The sequence below is a fragment of the Mixophyes fleayi genome, chromosome 4, assembly GCF_038048845.1.
Source record: "Mixophyes fleayi isolate aMixFle1 chromosome 4, aMixFle1.hap1, whole genome shotgun sequence".
NCBI classification, from domain to species: Eukaryota; Metazoa; Chordata; class Amphibia; order Anura; family Limnodynastidae; genus Mixophyes; species Mixophyes fleayi.
In genome coordinates this window covers 359,430-380,604 of record NC_134405.1, presented here as the reverse complement: position 1 = coordinate 380,604, position 21,175 = coordinate 359,430, and the positions used below count along the sequence as shown (strand labels likewise).

The 21,175-nt window shown below is 41.3% G+C and overlaps 1 long non-coding RNA gene across 1 annotated transcript in view; it reads left to right on the top strand.

Annotated features, from left to right (window-relative positions):
* LOC142149659 (uncharacterized) overlaps positions 1-21,175 on the top strand; it is a 34,565-nt gene continuing 13,390 nt past the window's right edge. The window contains exons 1-2 of the long non-coding RNA XR_012690866.1: positions 1-77; positions 13,314-13,471. This is a non-coding gene — a long non-coding RNA (uncharacterized LOC142149659). The remainder of the gene's footprint in view (positions 78-13,313; positions 13,472-21,175) is intronic.

Genomic DNA, 21,175 nt, shown 5'->3' with positions numbered 1-21,175 from the left:
CTGCTATAAATAAACTCCACAGAGAGACAGGCTGCAAACCCTCCTGATGAAGTCTGTTATAGACGAAATGCATTGAGGTATTGAGAGTTTATTGTTTCCCTCTATCTGGCATCTGTTTCTAGCAATCTACTAGCTGAACCTTATGACATCTGGACCCATCTAGATTGGAGATCAGGATTGTACCTGAGATACAGATAAGCCTGATTTTATATTTACATTGTGAGTGTGATTCTTATGCCATGAATAAATTCTATCCTATTCAATATACTACACTATAATACTACACTATATGGGAACCTGTCCTGAACCTGTGATGGAGTGAACTCAATAAGAGATTCTTCCAGCTGCAATAAGCCATTTTACAGGGCATTGGTGTGGATTATAAGACTGTACTGAAGTACCCAGGATTTGTATACTGATGAGCAGTTTCTCAAGCATTTATCTGTTAAGGATATGCACATACCTTGGTTTTGGAATCACAATTTCTAACAATGCTACACCATAGGCGCCTTTCCCTTCTGCTTTACATTTTAGATATGTATATATATATATATATATATTTATGTATTAGGGATGTTCACTGACCCCCGTGTTCTGGTTTTGATTTTGGATCCTGAATTTTTTCTAAAATCACTATTTTTTTTGCTAAATTCACATATTTTTGCTTTTTCTCCCAATACATTATTATTAACCTTAATAACATTCATTTGAAGTCATTTGCAATCAATTTTGATCACCTCACAGATCACAATATTATTTACATACACTTTCAAATAAAGACATTGTCATGCCTGGACGAAGGCCTGACAACAGTTGTGTAGCCATTTGTAGCATTGTAAAGCCACAGTCAGTAGAGGTAAGGACCTTAACCATCTAGGAACCTCATCCATGTTACGGCATTTGAAGAACGTTCATGACAAGGTGTTCGGAAAATCAGAAACTTATGCTAAAAAAATAACAACAAGCAGTCCAGCAGCATCTACCTCCCTTCTCTCATCTACATCCCAGCACCTGCAATCTACACCCCCAACACCTTCATCATCAATATCCTCAGTAGTGATCAGAGTTAGTCCTGCATTCAAGTTGCTAAGACTAGATGACTCCTCCCCTATCCTGGATTCCTCAGAAGAATTCTTGAACGTTATTCCCACTGCTGTCGCTGCTGCTGCTGCTGCTGGGGGTGGATCTTCATCCCAGAAGCAGACCAAGAAGAAGGCTGCTAGTAGTTTACAACAATTGACTGTTAAACAATCCTTTGCAAGAGGAAGCAAGTATGAAAGCTGTCACCCAGTCGCAAAGCAGATCACAGACGCCATGGCGACTATGCTTGTATTAGATCTGAGTCAAACTTGAGGTCTTCTGTCCCTGTTACCAAATTCCATCACGACACCATTTTACTAGAAAAGTTATTCCTCACCTCTACCAGAAGGTTCGTAAAAATGTAATTATTGGGCTACAAAATGCCATTCTACCCACTGTACACTTAACCACAGATATGTGGACAAGCTGAACTGGGCAAACTAAAGATTATATGACTGTGACAGCCCACTGGGTTGGTGATTCACCTTCACCAGCAGGGACAGCAGCAGCATGTACCCAAGTACGTCACATTTTTCAGAGGCAGCTACTCTGTGTTTCATCTGCTTCAGTAAGAGGCATGTAATTATTATTATTATTATTATTATCGTAGATTTGTAAGGCAACACAATGCTCCACAGAGCCGTACAGTATACAAGGACATACGTAAAACAAGAACAGAAAAGGCAGACAAAATTAATGGAGACATGAAAACAAAGGGTATGGAGGACCCTGCTCATCAGAGAGCTTACATTCTAAAGGGAAGAAGGCACAGCTGAAACAAGAAGAGCGAGTATGGCTCAGAGTGGAGATTGGGATAGTTGTGAGGGTGCATTAGTGTGAATAGTGTTATCGAGGATAAGGTCTCTTCTAATAAAGAGATGGGTTTTCAAAGAGCATCTAAAGGTTTAAAGACTGTGGGAAAGTCTGATTGAGCGTTGTAGGAAATTCCATAAGTGGGGAACGGCACGGGAGAAGTCCTGAAGACAGGAGTGAGAGGTGGTTATCAGACACGAGACAGGGCGCAGGTCAGAGGTAATACCGCTGACAACCTGTTTTAAAAACTAAGGGATGTCATTGGTCATTGCAACATGGCTTATCCTACTTGGACTCTCCTGAGGATATGCAATTTCTGATAACGCCACCAATATTCCCTGTTTTGCAAACGCAATCAACTTGGTGGTACAGAACTTTTTAAGAAAATGACAATGACTAGCAGGAGATGCTGTCTGTATTCCGAAATATTTAGGGTCATTTTCGGGATTCTGGATTCTGCAACAGCATGTAGGAGAATGCAGCAGCTGCAAGTAGAATATAATTTAGGGGGAATGTACTTTAGTCCAGCACAGAGGAGAATACTTTTCGTGTTGTGCAAGGTGCTGAAACCACTCAAAGTATTCACCTATGAAGAGAGTGCAGACACTGTTAGCTTGAGTCAAGTGATTCCCCTAATTAGACTTTTTGAAAAGCAGCTAGAGAAATTGAAGGAGGAAATGAAACAAAGCAATTCCACTAATTATGCTGGACTTGTAGATTAAGTACTTTATTCACTTCGCCAGGATCCAAGAGTTATCAACATCTTGAAATCGGATCATTACATTTTGGCAACTGTGCTTGATCCTAGTTTTAAGAGCTATGTCTTTTCTTTCTTTCCAACTGACCCAGATCTCAAGAGATGCAATGAGCTCCTGGTCAGCAAGCTGACAGCTCAAGTGGTACATGACACAATGACGTCTCCTCCTTCAGTTTCTCTGGAAATTGCTGCTAGGAAAAAACTGTGCTTTCCCAAGACACCCAGCGGTGATGCAGATGAGTCTGCACAACATTTTCACATTTGGTCTAAAAGAATTGCCCAAAAATCATGACGGCTCTTCCGTAAAATGAACTACAAATTCCATAAGGAAGGCCATTACCGGCACTTACATCAAAGTACACAGACTTCTGTGATGGTGGATTCCAGCGGGGATGAATAAGTATTGTTTGAGGATGATGTACACCCTGATGAGGGTGAATAGGATGACAGTGTAGATTGCAGGTGCTGAGATCTAGCTGAGAGAAGGGAGCTAGCTGATGCTGGTATGCTTGGTAATATTTTGGGTAGAATGACATGCTGACAATTTTATGATTTTCTACAATAAACTTTCATCTTTAATAGAGAGGTGTTTTTTTTTGTTTACAAAGTTACAAGCTTTTTATTTACATTTTTGTTTCCCTGACCACCTCTCCTGTTTCTGAGTGAGCTATGATACAGTAAAATGCAACTGCAGATTTAGACTAGTATTTCTATTTCAGCAATGACAATTAGCAATGGAGCTCTCCTCTTTGTGTGTAACCTATATAACACTGTACAATTTGACTACAAATTCAGAAGACCAAGCCTGCCAACCCTAGTATTTCTATTTCAGCAATGACAATTGGCAATGAAGCAATAGAGCTCTTCTCTTTGTGTGTAGCCTGTATAACACAGTACAATGTGACTGCAGATTTACACCAAGACTGCCAGCCCTATTATTTGTATTTCAGCAATGACAATTAGCAATGGAGCTCTCCTCTTTGTGTGTAACCTATATAACACTGTACAATTTGACTACAAATTCAGAAGACCAAGCCTGCCAACCCTAGTATTTCTATTTCAGCAATGACAATTGGCAATGAAGCAATAGAGCTCTTCTCTTTGTGTGTAGCCTGTATAACACAGTACAATGTGACTGCAGATTTACACCAAGACTGCCAGCCCTATTATTTGTATTTCAGCAATGACAATTAGCAATGGAGCTCTCCTCTTTGTGTGTAACCTATATAACACTGTACAATTTGACTGCAAATTCAGAAGACCAAGCCTGCCAACCCTAGTATTTCTATTTCAGCAATGACAATTGGCAATGAAGCAATAGAGCTCTCCTCTTTATGTGTAACCTGTATAACACAGTACAATGTGACTGCAGATTTACACAAAGCCTGCCAGCCCTATTATTTGTATTTCAGCAATGACAATTAGCAATGGAGCTCTCCTCTTTGTGTGTAACCTATATAACACTGTACAATTTGACTGCAAATTCAGAAGACCAAGCCTGCCAACCCTAGTATTTCTATTTCAGCAATGACAATTGGCAATGAAGCAATAGAGCTCTCCTCTTTATGTGTAACCTGTATAACACAGTACAATGTGACTGCAGATTTACACAAAGCCTGCCAGCCCTATTATTTGTATTTCAGCAATGACAATTAGCAATGGAGCTCTCCTCTTTGTGTGTAACCTATATAACACTGTACAATTTGACTACAAATTCAGAAGACCAAGCCTGCCAACCCTAGTATTTCTATTTCAGCAATGACAATTGGCAATGAAGCAATAGAGCTCTTCTCTTTGTGTGTAGCCTGTATAACACAGTACAATGTGACTGCAGATTTACACCAAGACTGCCAGCCCTATTATTTGTATTTCAGCAATGACAATTAGCAATGGAGCTCTCCTCTTTGTGTGTAACCTATATAACACTGTACAATTTGACTGCAAATTCAGAAGACCAAGCCTGCCAACCCTAGTATTTCTATTTCAGCAATGACAATTGGCAATGAAGCAATAGAGCTCTCCTCTTTATGTGTAACCTGTATAACACAGTACAATGTGACTGCAGATTTACACAAAGCCTGCCAGCCCTATTATTTGTATTTCAGCAATGACAATTAGCAATGGAGCTCTCCTCTTTGTGTGTAACCTATATAACACTGTACAATTTGACTGCAAATTCAGAAGACCAAGCCTGCCAACCCTAGTATTTCTATTTCAGCAATGACAATTGGCAATGAAGCAATAGAGCTCTCCTCTTTATGTGTAACCTGTATAACACAGTACAATGTGACTGCAGATTTACACAAAGCCTGCCAGCCCTATTATTTGTATTTCAGCAATGACAATTAGCAATGGAGCAATTGATCTCTCCTGAATGTCACTGGAGACTTTGAAGAACACTGCTACCCCTCCTCTTTCATTTGCCCAACTGCTCTAGAGACTGCCAAGAACTGTGCTACCCCTTCTCTGTCCCTCAGTGAAATAGCACTGGATCGTCATGGAGGGCAGTACTTATAGAATCCAAAACTTGCGAGATCCGACGACGTAATGATGATGTTTTGCTTCGTTTTCAATTCCGAGGATGCGCAAAAGTACAGAGCCGGCTCGGTACTCGGATCTGCTAGGTTTGGGTGTGTTCGGTTCTTGGTAACCGAGAGTGAGCATCACTAATATATATATATATATATATATATATATATATATATTGTGTATGTATTAGTTTGTGTGTCCTGTCTGCGAATTAATCTTTTACCTTGTATTTTGTATCGCGCAGCATCTCCACCTTGGTCTAGATATCATAGGGTCTTCGTTGGGAAGTTTCTAGGCTGTAGCAACACCAGAGGGAGACTAAGAAACCCTCTGCCCCCTGCTCTGGACCACAGGCACACACAAATAATATACACCAGATTGGTCTTTAGAAGGCCCATACCGGCACGTTTATTAGTGAGGCGTGTTTTTTGTAGATTTTATATAAATAAATGTAATGATGCAGTCTTTGTTAATTGGTCGTTCAAATACATTTATAGGCTCTTCCACAGATAGCAGATAATGCCAAAGATTTTGGTGCAGTTTTTCTCAGTTTTACACTAAGTCTCTCTTCCCGAACTATCTGTCCCTACATGTCACCACTGTTATTATATCAGTCCACATAACTATCTGTCCCTACATGTCACCACTGTTATTATATCACAGTCCACATAACTATCTGTCCCTACATGTCACCACTGTTATTATATCACAGTCCACATAACTATCTGTCCCTACATGTCACCACTGTTATTATATCACAGTCCACATAACTATCTGTCCCTACATGTCACCACTGTTATTATATCACAGTCCACATAACTATCTGTCCCTACATGTCACCACTGTTATTATATCACAGTCCACAAAACTATCTGTCCCTACATGTCAGCACTGTTATTATATCACAGTCCACATAACTATCTGTCCCTACATGTCACCACTGTTATTATATCACAGTCCACATAACTATCTGTCCCTACATGTCACCACTGTTATTATATCACAGTCCACATAACTATCTGTCCCTACATGTCACCACTGTTATTATATCACAGTCCACATAACTATCTGTCCCTACATGTCACCACTGTTATTATATCACAGTCCACATAACTATCTGTCCCTACATGTCACCACTGTTATTATATCACAGTCCACATAACTATCTGTCCCTACAAGTCACCACTGTTATTATATCACAGTCCACATAACGATCTGTCCCTACATGTCACCACTGTTATTATATCACAGTCCACATAACTATCTGTCCCTACAAGTCACCACTGTTATTATATCACAGTCCACATAACTATCTGTCCCTACAAGTCACCACTGTTATTATATCACAGTCCACATAACTATCTGTCCCTACAAGTCACCACTGTTATTATATCACAGTCCACATAACTATCTGTCCCTACATGTCACCACTGTTATTATATCACAGTCCACATAACTATCTGTCCCTACATGTCACCACTGTTATTATATCACAGTCCACATAACTATCTGTCCCTACATGTCACCACTGTTATTATATCACAGTCCACATAACTATCTGTCCCTACATGTCACCACTGTTATTATATCACAGTCCTCATAACTATCTGTCCCTACAAGTCACCACTGTTATTATATCACAGTCCACAAAAGGGGTATTATACAATATTCTTCAGGTCTCCCCACCTGTTCCCTAACTGACTAATAATACAATACTCAGTCCAAGCAATAATAATGTAACATGGGTTACTTATCCCCACTGTTCTCCAGAATCTGCATCCATGATGGTTTCTCTCTGTTCAGGTGTCTGATAATCCCATACTTGCCAACTCTCCCGGAATGTCCGGGAGACTCCCGCATTTTGTGAGAGTCTCCCGGACTCCCGGGCGAGTGTGGCAATCTCCCGAATTCTGCCCACTTCACTAGGAAGTGCCCCACTTCCTAGTGAAGTGGGCAGAATTAGATCCCAAACGCCGCGATTCCCGGTGAATCGCGGCGTTTGGCCCCGCCCCCGCTGTCAAATGACGCAATTTGCGTCATGACGTCACAGGGGGCGGGGCCGAAATGACGCGATTTCGGCCACCCCGCCCCTTCACGCCCCCCTCCACTGGCTGGCTCCCGGAAGGGAGCTGAAGAAAGTAGGTAAGTATGGATAATCCCTTTTACTGGTAAACCTTTCCCACTCTCCCCTACGTCTCTCCCTCTCTGGGGTCTCACCATCACTCAGATGTCTGCTCATCTCTCCAGTTGTCTTGCTGCAGAGGACTCGCTCAGGATGTCTGTCTCCCTCAGTCCCCCTCAGAATTCCAACTGCCATTTGTAACTGCTCCTTCACAAAATCCTCCCCCACTGCATGCTGGGATATGTAGTTCTCTGCTTGAAGGGAAGGCATTTGCGAAGGAGCTGCTATTTATATTTGTGCATAAAAATACAGAAATCTCAGTTGCACACATTTGCAATTGTATGGTAAGCCACCCGCCTCATCAAGGAACCTCTGCTAATAGGGTGGTCCTAACTCTAAATGACAGTCCCTATTTTTGGGCTATACATATATGTGTTTTAAAATTGAGAGCCAACTTACCAAGAAGTACCCACAAATAGCAATACAGCACCTGCATCCCCATCAGCTACTGACACCAGAGCATGCCTCTCTAGCAAACAAAACAGAAGTGGAAGTTGTACAATCAATTTATAGGTTCATGGCAGAGGCTTGAAAGGGTGAGTTTATTTCAAAGGAACAAATATATAGAAAAAAATCCCCCAGCACACTGGGGGGATCTTTCTATGCAGGAGGGGGAATCTAAACCTCCATCTGACCTGCCCGAAAAAGTATTTAGAGAAGGAGGCAGGGAGATGAACTGGGGGAGAGAGGAGAGTGTCGCTAACTCACGCATATCCTGTGTGAGAAAGAGAGCTGAGAGAAGAAAAATATATAGAAATGAAATAAAAAAAGAGAAAAGAAGAAGTGAGAGAAATAAAAAGTCATGGTTACTGAGATCCGGTAAAGAGGATTGGTAAAACGTGTTCCATGGATCCCAGACCTTGTGTTAGTTAACAATTCTGTCATGGAACAAACATGTAATGTATTCCATAGAGGTTATATACAAAGTGTGGGACACTACAGCTGCAATATTTGGGGAGCTTCCAATTCTTAGCTATCTGGAGATGAAAAGCTTTTTCACTGGGTAGAAAAACAGCATGACCAGGGGATCTAGAGCCACTCGAGTGTCAATAATCAGGGCGATTTGGTCAGCAACCTGGGCACAAAAATTGGAAACAAGGGCACATTGCCACCATATGTGATAAAAAGATCCCTCCAGCACCTGTTAGAGGTCCCTGGATAAAGTCTGTTAGGTATGGAGGGCACCATTTACCAACTAGTATAGAGTTTATATGCATTTTCCTTTAATGATATGTTTATAGACGTTTTAGCAATGCAGTGTTTAATAAGTGACCATCCTTCCTGGTTCAAGGTCCTCTGAATATCAGATGTGAAACAGAGTGGTGTGGTACATTTGAGAGACAAGTCCCTCTTGTCCAATCTGATATATGCACTGTCATTGGAAAAATGTCTGTCTACGTCATTTAACAGATCTAAGCTGTGCCTGTATGAAACCTTTTATTTGTAAATATTAGAAATGTAAAGAATGAGAAAGCTTTGTTTTCTTACAGAGATCCAGAAACGACTGGGGAGCAAATTCCCAAGCGATGTGTGCAAATTGAGTGATACCCACCTGTTTTCAGGGTGAGGCACATTTTCCGGAGTTTCCCACTGGGAATATCGGATGTTGCCAAAGCAGTGTAATATGAGAAGGATATTCTGCGAATTTATTAATCTTAAGTACCTTGTCCTATATATCAAGGGTAAATCATGTGGTAGAAGAAGAATAGGCTGAGGATGGCCTATGATTTCTGGCAAGCCACGGGATATATTTCAAAGCATATGTCAGGGAGAGAGCGTTTTCAATATTCACCCAACGTTCAATACCAGGGGCAGACTGCCAGAATGAGGTGGATGAGATTAACCGCATGATAATATTGCGTGGAAATGGGCAGTCCAAAACCCCCAGATTTGGTGGCAGGACCGCTTATTTCTGGGTTTCCTGCCATTCCAAATAAATCTGCTGCAAAGTGGCAAGGAAGTTCCTGATACCAACACAGATAAAATCTGAAACAAGTACAGTAAATGGAGCAGGACATTCATTTTAGTCACACTAATCTGACCAAACCAAGAGATATAAAGAAGGCTCCAAGTTGCAATGTCATGTTTGATTGAGTCTAAAAGTGGGGAGTATAATAATATACTCTTTAGTGACCTGGATAACAGGGTATTGGAGAGACAATGGCCTCCACTGTAACTCAAAGTTCTATTCTAGAAAACAGGGGTTAGAGGTGGATGGAGACAATGGGGAAAGAGGGAGCTGGGGGAGAGGGGGATGGAGAAAACAGGGGGAGAGGTGGCTGGAGTCAATGGGGAAAGAGGGAGCTGGGGGAGAGGGGGATGGAGAGAAGTTGGGGGGGAATGGAGAAAACGGGGAGAGGTGGCTGGAGTCAGTGGGGAAAGAGGGAGCTGGGGGAGAGGGGGATGGAGAGAAGTTGGGGGGGATGGAGAAAACAGGGGGGAGAGGTGACTGGAGTCAATGAGGAAAGAGGGAGCTGGAGACGATGGGGAAAGAGGGAACAGGGGGAGAGGGGGATGGAGAGAAGTTGGGGGGGATGGAGAAAACAGGGGGAAAGGTGGCTGGAGTCAATGAGGAAAGAGGGAGCTGGAGATGATGGAGAAAGAGGGAGCTGGAGACAATGGGGAAAGAGGGAACAGGGGGAGAGGGGGATGGAGAGAAGTTAGGGGGGATGGAGAAAACAGGGGGGAGAGGTGACTGGAGTCAATGAGGAAAGAGGGAGCTGGAGACGATGGGGAAAGAGGGAACAGGGGGAGAGGGGGATGGAGAGAAGTTGGGGGGATGGAGAAAACAGGGTGAAAGGTGGCTGGAGTCAATGCGGAAAGAGGGAGCTGGAGATGATGGGGAAAGAGGGAGCTGGAGACAATGGGGAAAGAGGGAACAGGGGGAGAGGGGGATGGAGAGAAGTTAGGGGGGATGGAGAAAACAGGGGGGAGAGGTGACTGGAGTCAATGAGGAAAGAGGGAGCTGGAGACGATGGGGAAAGAGGGAACAGGGGGAGAGGGGATGGAGAGAAGTTGGGGGGGGGGTGGAGAAAACAGGGGGAAAGGTGGCTGGAGTCAATGAGGAAAGAGGGAGCTGGAGATGATGGGGAAAGAGGGAGCTGGAGACAATGGGGAAAGAGGGAACAGGGGGAGAGGGGGATGGAGTCAATGAGGAAAGAGGGAGCTGGAGACGATGGGGAAAGAGAGAGCTGGAGACAATGGGGAAATTAGGAGCTGGAGACAATGGGGAAAGAGGGAGCTGGAGACAATGGGGAAATTGGGAGCTGGAGACAATGGGGAAAGAGGGAGCTGGAGACAATGGGGAAAGAGGGAGCTGGAGACAATGGGGAAAGAGGAAGATGGGGGAGAGGGGGATGGAGAGAAGTTGGGGGGGAATGGAGTAAACAGGGGGGGGTTGGCTGGAAAAAATAGGGGGTTAGACAGAAGGGAGGCTTTTCTTTGTTTGCCATAAATATATGCCACATAAATGCTACAAAACAGAAGTATTTAAATATAATTATAAAAAATAATTCAGCTATATATTCAAAAGAAAATGATGCCTTTATTTGCAATAATAGGCTATTAAATGTGGGGGAAATTTGTAAGGTATTAGTTTGATTTTGGGGCTTGTGGGGAAATAGGCCTTTTTATTAAATGGTGTAAATATAGAGGTGGGTATTTAAAAACACTTCATTATCAATTGCAGCTTAATGTAATCTTGTATCAACTATACACAGGTTGTTGAAATGAGAATGATAGTCAAGGTATCATGAAATATTTAAGCACTGTTTTTCCCTCATAGACTTATATAAATATTGATTAATTAATTGAATAAATAATACTTACATTTGATATCTGGTGCATAGATATTCTCTGTGATGTTTCAGCAACGTGATCCAATCATATTGCAAAAAAAGAAAACAAAAGGAAGAGAATAATAGTGCAACACTGTATATATTCAACAAAGTTTAAATTGGCCAAATTCCAGGTTTAGATACATTTTATTATGATCCACATATCCATAGAGGCTGTGACCCCCTCGTGAATAAACTTACAGAAAGCAAACTTGTGTCTGTGCATTAAAACATATAATTATGTGACCTCCTGTGAAGAACAGACTTACTAGAATTATTCGTGAAGCTCTCTTATATAACAATCTTTAGTAAATTCCTCAACGGTCACCTTGAGAGGGAAACGTAATCACAGATGAAGTCCCTTCATTCTCTCACTATAATATGTAGATTTTTTTGAAAAAGGGGAAAAAAATCTATTACAATACTTTTTTTAAATCAATACATAAAGATTTTATTGTTACACTAGACAACGTCACTTACATAAAACAAATAATGTCCATTAAAGCAAAAGAGGGCTACAGGTACTCCGACCGAATAAATGAAGGAGATAATCATGTAATAGAGATGTTAATATTGTCCCGGGATGTATTATAGCAACACTTCCATCTAGATGGCAATTTCAGGTAGGTTTCTCTGTCACACTCAGCTTACACCTACCAACGCGTTTCGACCCAAGAGAGGGGACTTTATCAAGGTAGGTGTAAGCTCAATGCATTCAGACACATATTTATAGTCCAAAACATAGGTCACATGATCAATAAAGTCAGCTGAGTAACAATCCCAATTATTTATGATTCTCATTATAAAATAAAACTCACAATGTCACTACATATATCTACTGCTCAAAAAATACAGTGTGGCAATTATGTATTTCACCTAATCACTGATTATTACTTTCCCCTGAATATTCATGTATGACAATGTGTATATCGTATGTAACCTTGTAATGTAATGTCAAAGTGCTTTGCTGACTGACATAAGTGACTTGTGCAATTGACAAGAGTCTTTGAAAGTAACCAGGTCCAGGGACAGATAGCATCTCTGGGGATTTATAGGGGATGTGTAAAACAACCTGGCCAGCCAGGCAGGACAAGCAGAGGTGAGAAGTTCTGCCCTTTGAAATTCCAGTCCTATCTCAGGACACCGATAACTCATTTCCAAAAGCCCTGTGTCATTCTGGGAATCAATCTGCCCTGACATTGAGAGAGTTCATTTCCAAAGGTGGGGGTGGGAGTAGTGTGAGGCAGTTTAGAAGTTAATTTCCAAAGATAGGGGTGGGAGCAGTGTGAGAAGTTAAAATCCATTGCCTGGCCCAGTAATATTGTTCATTCTATGAGGAGACCTGTATCTAGGTTAGAATGTGCCATCTTTCCCAAAGTGTACTCCTCCCACACCAAGGGCTAGATTTACTAAGCTGCGGGTTTGAAAAAGTGGGGATGTTGCCTATAGCAACCAATCAGATTCTAGCTTTCATTTATTTAGTACCTCCTACAAAATGACAGCTAGAATCTGATTGGTTGCTATAGGCAACATCCCCACTTTTTCGAACCTGCAGCTTAGTAAATCTAGCCCCAAGTCTTAAACTAGTAAATTAGTGACTCTGACTTTATTTCCTATTTTATTTCTGAAACTTATTTGTGCAACTTACTTTGTATGTTTTGTTATGAAAATATTACCGTGATTACGGTAATCCTGGGCGGGAAAACCATTAATATGGTAATTTACTCGCTGGATCCAGCGAGATATTACCATATTAACGGTAATATTTTTAGAGCGTGGGATTTTCGGCGATCCCGCCATCAATTGAATATGCCCCTAAGAGAGTTGCAAGAAAGGTTAATTTTATCCAGCTGATTATGAACTGTGAACTTTTGACTCTTACTTGTATTATCTATTCTACATGCTGAAGTCCCACGTCTATGACATCCTTTAGATGTGATCCTTCCGGCAGTAGAGTTTTCAACCAAAGCATCCCTAACTAATTTATATTTTAATTTAGTTGAGCATCTATAAATAAAATAAGATTTAGACGGTAGTAATAGTGATTGAATCTGCCAGTGTTTGGCTATAATTATTTCAATCTGTTTGTGGTAACTACTACTACCATTTCCTTCAGATCAGGGTTGCTGTGGATGGTTCCCCCTGGCCAATCACATTCCCCAATGCTGCAGCATAGCAGGCAGAGCGTTCGTACTGGATACTGGGTCCCAACCTCAGAACAGTCGGATAACGGATTAGATTGGTCTAAGCTGTAGGTCACAGGAATTATAGTAGGTAAGTAGGTGTCAAAGCAGGATCTTGAAACAGTGATATTTTTGTAGCTCAAGTAGTTCTTACAAGGACAGTTACACACTAGTTTGAGGTACTAGTGATCTCCAGAAGTTACAGACGGAATAATACTTTTCATGGTAAAACATAGCTCTTTATATACTTTTTCTGACACACATGTGGGCAGGGGGTCGCCCAGCCCACTGATCGCGTAGAGATGCTGTGTATCAGTCTGTACACCTACGTCTAACAATAGCGTAGAGATACGGTGTACAAGTGTATGTACCTACGTCTAGCGATAGCGTAGAGATATGGTGTACAAGTGTGTATACCTACGTCTAACGATAGCGTAGAGATACAGTGTACACGTGTGTATACCTACATCTAATGATAGCCTAGAGATACGGTGTACAAGTGTGTATACCTACATCTAACGTTAGCGTAGAGATACAGTGTACAAGTGTGTATACCTACATCCAGGGGCGGATTGGGAACTTAAAGTGGCCCTGGAAAAAAGTCTGAAAGTGGCCTCATGTGGGAGGGGCCAAATCAATTGTAGGCGGGGCTCAGTATGTGTGTGCACCCAGTGTGTCTGCCCAGAGTATGTGTGCCCAGTGTGTGTACCTGTATACGTGTGTCCTGTTCTTGTCATTTTCACCTCCTGTAGCTGCTGGTGTCTTTAGCTCAGTTGCTGCTTGTCTGGAATGTTGGAGAACCTATTTGGAAAAAAAATGGGTACATGAAATTTAGAAAACTCCAACCATCCCCGGCATTAAATCAATAGCATATACATTTACTAAATAGCCATCCTCTCCCCAAACTCAGCACCACATTCAATAGACCCCAAGCTTCCCCATCTTAAATTAATAGGCCCCACCAATAAATGAAATTGCCACACCATCATCCCACAAATAAGATATTACCCATTAAATAATTAGCCCCCACCTAAACACCACCATTAATTTAATAGCCTACCTCCCACATAAATGATATTAAGAAAACCCCTCACACTCTCTTTTAAGAACCCCCCTCCCTTCCATCCCTTGCACTTAATATTAAGAATCCCCCTTCACACTATATATATATATTTATTTTTATTTTATTTTTTAAAAGCCCCCCATCACACTCACACACTATATTAACATAACCCTCCTTCCCTCACACACTATCTATATACTAAAAGCCCCCCCAATCACACACTGTATTAACATACCTCTCCTCTCCCCTCCCACTTACACTTACCTTGTAACTTCCACTGTCTGAGAGATATAGACAGCCTCTCCTGCCGCTCTGCATGTCTGGCTGCTTCCTCCTATAGGTGCTATAGATAGGAGTCACATGGGATGTGCATCACGTGACAGGTGGCGTCCCATGTGACTCCTGTCTATTGCTCTGATAGGAGGAAGCAGCGAGACACAGGGATCCGCGCCGCAGCCACATTCAGGAAGGTGGCTGGTCCCGAAGGAGGGGGCAGCCATCCACTACCACACAGACCCCCTCCGCTAGCACCTGTCCCGTGGGGGAGACTTACAATTTATTTTTTTTAAAAAGACAAAAAATACATGCAGCGGCCTCCTGAGGCCAGCGGCCTACCGGGAAAAGTCTCGGTAGGTTGTATGGCCAATCCGCCCCTGCCTACATCTAACGATAGTGTAAAGTTACGGTGTACAAGTGTGTATACCTACATCTAACGATAGCGTAGAGATATGGTGTACAAGTATGTATACCTACATCTAACAATAGCCTAGAGATACAGCGTACAAGTGTGTATACCTACATCTAACGATAGTGTAGAGATACGGTGTACAAGTGTGTATACCTACATCTAACGATAGTGTAGAGATACAGTGTACAAGTGTGTATACCTACATCTAACGATAGCGTAGAGATACAGTGTACAAGTGTGTATACCTACATCTAACGATAGCGTAGAGATACAGTGTACAATTGTGTATACCTACATCTAACGATAGTGTAGAGATACAGTGTACAAGTATGTATACCTACATCTAACAATAGCCTAGAGATACAGTGTACAAGTGTGTATACCTACATCTAACGATAGTGTAGAGATACGGTGTACAAGTGTGTATACCTACATCTAACGATAGTGTAGAGATACAGTGTACAAGTATGTATACCTACATCTAACAATAGCCTAGAGATACAGTGTACAAGTGTGTATACCTACATCTAACGATAGTGTAGAGATACGGTGTACAAGTGTGTAAACCTACATCTAACGATAGTGTAGAGATACAGTGTACAAGTGTGTATACCTACATCTAACGATAGCGTAGAGATACAGTGTACAAGTGTGTATACCTACATCTAACGATAGCGTAGAGATACAGTGTACAATTGTGTATACCTACATCTAACAATAGCCTAGAGATACGGTGTACAAGTGTGTATACCTACATCTAACGATAACGTAGAGATACAGTGTACAAGTGTGTATACCTACATCTAACGATAGCGTAGAGATACAGTGTAAAAGTGTGTATACCTACATCTAACGATAGCGTAGAGATACAGTGTACAAGTATGTATACCTACATCTAACGATAGCGTAGAGATACAGTGTACAAGTATGTATACCTACATCTAACAATAGCTTAGAGATACGGTGTACAAGTGTGTATACCTACATCTAACGATAGCGTAGAGATACAGTGTACAAGTGTGTATACCTACATCTAACGATAGCGTAGAGATACAGTGTACAAGTGTGTATACCTACATCTAACGATAGCGTAGAGATACAGTGTACAAGTGTGTATACCTACATCTAACGATAGCGTAGAGATACAGTGTACAAGTGTGTATACCTTCATCTAACGATAGTGTAGAGATACAGTGTACAAGTGTGTATACCTTCATCTAACGATAGCGTAGAGATACAGTGTACAAGTGTGTATACCTACATCTAACGATAGCGTAGAGATACGGTGTACAAGTGTGTATACCTACATCTAACGATAGCGTAGAGATACAGTGTACAAGTGTGTATACCTACATCCTTCGATAGCGTAGAGATACAGTGTACAAGTGTGTATACCTTCATCTAACGATAGTGTAGAGATACAGTGTACAAGTGTGTATACCTTCATCTAACGATAGTGTAGAGATACGGTGTACAAGTGTGTATACCTACATCTAACGATAGCGTAGAGATATGGTGTACAAGTGTGTATACCTACATCTAACGATAGCGTAGAGATATGGTGTACAAGTGTGTATACCTACATCTAACGATAGCGTAGAGATACAGTGTACAAGTGTGTATACCTACATCTAACGATAGCGTAGAGATACAGTGTACAAGTGTGTATACCTTCATCTAACGATAGTGTAGAGATACGGTGTACAAGTGTGTATACCTACATCTAACAATAGCGTAGAGATACAGTGTACAAGTGTGTATACCTACATCTAACGATAGCGTAGAGATATGGTGTACAAGTGTGTATACCTACATCTAACGATAGCGTAGAGATATGGTGTACAAGTGTGTATACCTACATCTAACGATAGCGTAGAGATACGGTGTACAAGTGTGTATACCTACATCTAACGATGGCGTAGAGATACGGTGTACACATGTGTATACCTACATCTAATGATGGCATAGAGATACGGTGTACAAGTGTGTATACCTACATCTAACGATAGCGTAGAGATACGGTGTACAAGTGTGTATACCTACATCTAACGATAGCGTAGAGATATGGTGTAAAAGTGTGTATACCTACATCTAACGATAGCGTAGAGATACAGTGTACAAGTGTGTATACCTACATCTAACGATAGCGTAGAGATACGGTGTACAAGTGTGTATACCTACATCTAACGATAGCGTAGAGATACAGTGTACAAGTGTGTATACCTACATCTAACGATAGCGTAGAGATACAGTGTACAAGTGTGTATACCTTCATCTAACGATAGTGTAGAGATACAGTGTACAAGTGTGTATACCTTCATCTAACGATAGTGTAGAGATACGGTGTACAAGTGTGTATACCTACATCTAACGATAGCGTAGAGATATGGTGTACAAGTGTGTATACCTACATCTAACGATAGCGTAGAGATATGGTGTACAAGTGTGTATACCTACATCTAACGATAGTGTAGAGATACAGTGTACAAGTGTGTATACCTACATCTAACGATAGCGTAGAGATACAGTGTACAAGTGTGTATACCTTCATCTAACGATAGTGTAGAGATACGGTGTACAAGTGTGTATACCTACATCTAACGATAGCGTAGAGATACAGTGTACAAGTGTGTATACCTACATCTAACGATAGCGTAGAGATATGGTGTACAAGTGTGTATACCTACATCTAACGATAGCGTAGAGATACAGTGTAAAAGTGTGTATACCTACATCTAACGATAGCGTAGAGATACAGTGTACAAGTATGTATACCTACATCTAACGATAGCGTAGAGATACAGTGTACAAGTATGTATACCTACATCTAACAATAGCTTAGAGATACGGTGTACAAGTGTGTATACCTACATCTAACGATAGCGTAGAGATACAGTGTACAAGTGTGTATACCTACATCCAGTGTCGGACTGGGGCATGAAGGGCCCACCGGGGAATGTAGTGATAGGGGCCCACTACATTGGGGTGTGGTCAACTGTAAGAGTGGGTGTGGCCAGTCAAGGGGGTGTGGTCAGCCCATGGAGGGCAACTCACAACGTAAAGAACAAGGACACCTGGTAAATATATATATATATTCATAATAAGGTGCCATTTAGATGGGGTCTGCAGTATGTGTATTGATTCCATTCCCCCATTTCCCTCAGGGCTTCTCTGCTCCTTTCTGGTGAAAAAAAAAATGACAGGCTGGCTGGCTTGGGATGGCACTCACCTACCTGTGTGGAAAACTCCAGCATCCTGCTCCTCTGGGCGGCCGTGATACCAGGAAGATGGCACACTCCTCCCCTGCTGAAGTGAAAAACACACTACTGCACAGATGCAGAGAGCTCAGACATGGCTCTCTACACCTGCGCGGTAGTGAGTTTGTGACGGAAATGGCCCCGCCGCCCAGAGCTGGATTAAGGCTTTGGGAGGGGGCCCCTGATAATCTAAAATTAAGAGCGTCTTCATTGGGTATAATGCTGTAAACATTGACACATCCTGCATTACGACACCTGTAGCCCGCTAGTACGACATTTACAGCTCTCCCAGAGGGCTCACCTAGCTTGTCTGCACAAGAAAAGTCATTACTTCCACAAACTAAAATACTTTACATTAAAACAATCATCAAAACCCCACATTAAAATGGGCATTGACACCACACATTAAAACCAGCAATGATACCGCACATTAAAAATACAACTGATACCGCACACTAAAACTAGCAATGATACTGCACACTAAAACTAGCAATGATACCGCACATTAAAACTAACATAAAAAAAATAAACATTGATAACATAACACCAATTTTGACTATATATGTCTGTATGTGTGTAGCTATGTTTGTATACCCTTATATAATGCAGCGACTATGTTAGAGGATCCTCTATTTTATTAATCAATAGTAAAGCAATTGTTGAAGCCTGCCACTTATATTAAATCTTTTAATTAGATTACACACACACTTTATATATATATATATATATATATATATATATATATATATATATATATATATATGTATGTATATATATATATATATACATACACTAAATTCTCATTCAAGCTTTAATATAAGTGGCTGGCTTATGTCATTACTTTACTAATGAAACATTAATATCAATGTTCAGTGTATATTTATTGAGATATAGCTGATAACAAAAATAAACATGTATATACATATTTAAGAAGACCCTTCATATCATGATTATTACTTGACTGCTTGATTAAATATGTCAAATGTAGCCACCTATAGCAGCAAGAAAATATATATATTCTCACTGCTATAGGTAACATATTTAATCAAGCAATAAACATGCTATGCTGTGAAGGGCCTTCTTGATATTTATTTATATGTGATTGATTTGTTTTTAACTATATAAATATGTGTCCAGTGAAACTGACACTCACCTGCTCACTTGTTGTTGCTTCCTGAATCTGCTTCTGCTGCACATGCGCAGAAGCTCCAATTCAGACATTTTTGACAGTAGTACAGCAGCACCGCAGCTGCTGTACTACTGAGGAGATCATCTGATGCGGGCAGCGGGGGGAGCCTCGGAGAGAGGGGGGCCCAAAGCACATGCCCCCTATGCCCCCCACGATGATAGCTGACCTCCGGTAAGCTCCGCCCCAACAGCGGAGGGGGCGGGGCTTAATCGCGCCCTGGCCTACCGGTGTATAGCCCGGCTGGCCGGCAGGCCAGTCCGAGGCTGCCTACATCTAACGATAGCGTAGAGATACAGTGTACAAGTGTGTATACCTACATCTAACGATAGCGTAGAGATACAGTGTACAAGTGTGTATACCTACATCTAACGATAGCGTAGAGATACAGTGTACAAGTGTGTATACCTTCATCTAACGATAGTGTAGAGATACAGTGTACAAGTGTGTATACCTTCATCTAACGATAGCGTAGAGATACAGTGTACAAGTGTGTATACCTACATCTAACGATAGCGTAGAGATACGGTGTACAAGTGTGTATACCTACATCTAACGATAGCGTAGAGATACAGTGTACAAGTGTGTATACCTACATCCTTCGATAGCGTAGAGATACAGTGTACAAGTGTGTATACCTTCATCTAACGATAGTGTAGAGATACAGTGTACAAGTGTGTATACCTTCATCTAACGATAGTGTAGAGATACGGTGTACAAGTGTGTATACCTACATCTAACGATAGCGTAGAGATATGGTGTACAAGTGTGTATACCTACATCTAACGATAGCGTAGAGATATGGTGTACAAGTGTGTATACCTACATCTAACGATAGTGTAGAGATACAGTGTACAAGTGTGTATACCTACATCTAACGATAGCGTAGAGATACAGTGTACAAGTGTGTATACCTTCATCTAACGATAGTGTAGAGATATGGTGTACAAGTGTGTATACCTACATCTAACAATAGCGTAGAGATACAGTGTACAAGTGTGTATACCTACATCTAACGATAGCGTAGAGATATGGTGTACAAGTGTGTATACCTACATCTAACGATAGCGTAGAGATATGGTGTACAAGTGTGTATACCTACATCTAACGATAGCGTAGAGATACGGTGTACAAGTGTGTATACCTACATCTAACGATGGCGTAGAGATACGGTGTACACATGTGTATACCTACATCTAATGATGGCATAGAGATACGGTGTACAAGTGTGTATACCTACATCTAACGATAGCGTAGAGATACGGTGTACAAGTGTGTATACCTACATCTAACGATAGCGTAGAGATATGGTGCAAAAGTGTGTATACCTACATCTAACGATAGCGTAGAGATACAGTGTACAAGTGTGTATACCTACATCTAACGATAGCGTAGAGATACGGTGTACAAGTGTGTATACCTACATCTAACGATAGCGTAGAGATACAGTGTACAAGTGTGTATACCTACATCTAACGATAGCGTAGAGATACAGTGTACAAGTGTGTATACCTTCATCTAACGATAGTGTAGAGATACAGTGTACAAGTGTGTATACCTTCATCTAACGATAGTGTAGAGATACGGTGTACAAGTGTGTA